General features: G+C 39.1%; 1 non-coding gene across 1 annotated transcript; it reads right to left on the bottom strand.

The window, feature by feature from the left end:
• Positions 1 to 2,680: 2,680 nt before the first annotated feature.
• LOC114397866 lies at positions 2,681 to 2,787 on the bottom strand. The gene has a single exon (XR_003663482.1). It is a non-coding gene; the product is annotated as a small nucleolar RNA R71 (small nucleolar RNA).
• Between the last annotated feature and the right edge of the window lie 828 nt (positions 2,788 to 3,615).

Raw genomic sequence — 3,615 nt, 5'->3', positions numbered from 1 at the left:
CATTCCTTTATCAACACAATTTGAGGAGATGTGCCCTGGCTTACCACATTTGTAACAAGTGATCTAAGTTGAGAAAGTAGTGGGTTTGCTACAACTACCACCAGCAAACCCGATAGCAACAGTCCTCTGATTGTTGGGGCGGTTACCATATTGCTTAGGAGGGGTTGAGTATGGTTTTCCCTGATGTTGAGGTCTATTCTTTTTGTTCCTTATTGGACCTATAATCCTATAATAGCTAGCCCTGTCTCAAGAGTCTTCATCCTAAATCCGGCACATGTTAACCAAGAGTGGAAACTGACAAACACCTTGGTAATTCACAACTTGCTTCACTTCAAGTCGCAATCTGTTCAAAAACTTCACACATTTGGAAATTTTGCCATCTCTTCCTTGATAATGGAGAAAGTACCTCACCAGCTCCTCAAACTTGGTTTCATTTTCAACCACAGTCATGTTCCCCTGCTTCAGCTCCAAGAACTCCATCTCCTTCTTGTTCCTAACATCCTCAGGAAAGGATTTCTCCAAAAATACCCTCTTGAAGACATCCCAGGTTACAAATTGACCTTTAGCCTCTAAGCATTGGCGAGTATTCTCCCACCAATACTTAGCTTCTTCCACTAGAGTATATGTACAAAAAAAACTTTTTGCCCCTCCGGACAGCCATCACTTAAAAGATTTTCTCAATTTCCCTTATCCAATTCTGAGCACCATCAGGGTTGTATCCTTCATTGAAAGCGGGAGGATTGTTTCGATGGAAGCGGGGGCGTGAAAAGGCCTCTCGGATGGGCCATAGGTACGTCTTCCATTGAAGGAAAACGTGTGGAGTCGCCATGGTGTGTCATTATTTTCTCCTATTTCTTACCCCTTTCTGTCACCATTTTAATTACTGATTAGTCTTAATTGTCAAATTAATTATGCAGTTTTATCATTTGGGCCTACTTAACTAATTCTATGTTTTAATTTAATTTCAGAAAAATTATAAGCAATTGGGCTTGGATCCGTAATTGAGTTGAACCAGCTTGGACTTGAAGAGAGCAAACAATTTTATTTGTCGTCCAATTTTATTTTATGTCGTTTTTGGGCTGTATTTTTGTAATTAGGCCACTAAACCTTATTGGGCCCAAAAATCAGAGTTGTAAGCTTTGGGGCCTAGTGACCTTTAGTGAGCCCAACTGCTAGGGTTTTAAAGGGAGGTCGGTTACTATTCACGAGGGAGTATTTTGTAGGGTTTCATTTTTAGTTTTTCAGGGTTACTATTCACGCGCATGGTACTGTTCACGTAGCAACTCCATTTTCGTTTTCTGCTTTTAATTCCAGTTTCGTTTTCATTTCTGTCTTCTAATTTAAGTTTGTTTCCTTCCTTTGATTTCCTATTTGTTTCTGCTGTTAATGGAAGGATGAATCTCTATTGTTGTTTTCTCTTGAGGATTAAGCATAGCTCTCTTTGAGGTTTTGTTATTAATATTAAATTCTGATCAGTTTTTCCCCTTTCACCAATTATGCATGCTTAATGCTTGATTAATTGTCTCTGTGCTTAATTAACGTTCATGCTTAATGGACATGTGAGAGGGATTAATTGGTGTATGTGTTGCTTAATCACATAATGACATCCTTGGGTTAAATTACAAAAACAAACAACCCCCCCCCCATTTCGTTACTGTATTATTATTATTATATGTTATGAACATTTGTTTGGGAACTTGTTTTTAGCAAAACTCAAAACGGTCATAACTTTTGCTCCGGTTATCAAAATGACTATTATTATGTATGAATTTGGGGTAGAAAAAATTTCCCATGCCGTCCCAACTCGCTAGCATTGGTTGTGGTTCTCATAGCTTAAAAAATTAGCTATTTACTATGTTTTTTTTTTATTTTTTAAGTATTATTGTCCTATTTTTCTAAACTTTTCTTAGGCTGTTTTCATAGTTAGACTTTGAATATTTGTCTGAAAATTTTTGTGCTATCTTTTCATGATTTGAGGGTGTTGCTCACAAATTTTCAGCTCATTTGGATATCGTTTGAGTATAGTTGTAGTTTTACCCCTAATTTTACCCTTAGTGCTTGTTTGAGAAATACATGATTTGCTGCATATAGTGCATGACTAGGGGAAATCTAGGTGATTTACAACCCTTTGATCCTGAAATTGATAGAACCTTTCATAGATTAGTTAGGCATAGTGTACATCTTGATCATTCTGTGCATTTTGAGCATTCTGAGCATTCCGTGTATTCTGAGCATTCTGTTGCTGGTGATTATGAACATTATGATTTTGAGCATTTGACTGCTAATTTTCATACTGAGAACATGGCTCAATCTCCACCTCGTGAGAGGACTCTTAGGGAGATGGTTGCACCTAATTTCACTTATGAAAGCTTGTGCATTCAATATCCTGATGAGGATGTTCTATATGTTCTCAAGACTAGACTAATACATTTGCTGCCCAAGTTTCATGGTCTTGCAGGTGAAGATCCTTATAAGCATCTTAAGGATTTCCATATTTTTTGTTCCACCATGAAGCCCCCCTGATGTCCAGGAAGATCATATTTTTCTAAAGGCTTTTCCTCATTCTCTGGAGGGAGTGGCGAAAGATTGGCTGTACTACCTTGCTCCTAGGTCCATTACCAGCTGGGATGACCTTAAGAGGGTGTTCTTGGAGAAATTCTTCCCTACATCTAGGACCACTGCCATTAGAAAAGACATTTCAGGCATCAGGCAACTTAGTGGAGAAAGCTTGTATGAGTACTGGGAAAGATTCAAGAAATTGTGTGCAAGTTGTCCTCACCACCAGATTTCTGAGCAACTCCTCCTGCAATATTTCTATGAGGGACTTAGCAACATGGAGAGGAGTATGATTGATGCTGCCAGTGGTGGAGCTCTTGTTGATATGACTCATGTTGAGGCTAGGAATCTGATTAAGAAGATGGCTTCCAACTCCCAACAATTCAGTGCAAGAAGTGATGATATTGTCCTTAGAGGAGTCCATGATATGGCCATAGATTCATCTTCATCTATTGAAAATAAGAAGCTTGAGGGAAAACTTGATGCCTTGATCAACCTAGTAACTCAGCTTGCCATAAATCAGAAATCTGCATCTGCACCTGTTACTGTTGCAAGAGTCTGTGGTCTATGTTCTTCTACTGATCACCATACAGATCTCTATCCTTCTTTGCAGCAATCTGGAGTCAATGAGCAACCTAAAGCCTATGTTGAAAACATTTATAATAGACCTCCTTAACAGCAAAACCAACAACAGCAGAATAATTATGATCTTTCAAACAACAGATACAATCCAGGTTGGAGGAATCATCCAAATCTGAGATGGGCAAATCCTCCACAACAACAACAGCAGCAACAACAACAACAGACTGTCCCTCGCTTCCAGAATGTTGTTGCTCCAAGCAGGCCATATGTTCCTCCTCCAATGTAGCAGTAGCAGCAGCAATAACAAAGACAACAAGCAATTGAGGCCCCTTCTCAACCTTCCTTAGAGGAGTTAGTGAGGCAAATGATCATCCAGAATATGCAATTTTAGCAAGAGACGAGAGCCTCCATTTAGAGTTTAGCAAATCAAACGGGGCAAATGGCTACTCAGTTGAACCAAGCTCAGTCCCAAAATTC

Source organism: Glycine soja, chromosome 18 (genome assembly GCF_004193775.1).
Source record: "Glycine soja cultivar W05 chromosome 18, ASM419377v2, whole genome shotgun sequence".
Classification (NCBI taxonomy): domain Eukaryota; kingdom Viridiplantae; phylum Streptophyta; class Magnoliopsida; order Fabales; family Fabaceae; genus Glycine; species Glycine soja.
This window is presented reverse-complemented; position numbering and strand designations above follow the sequence as displayed.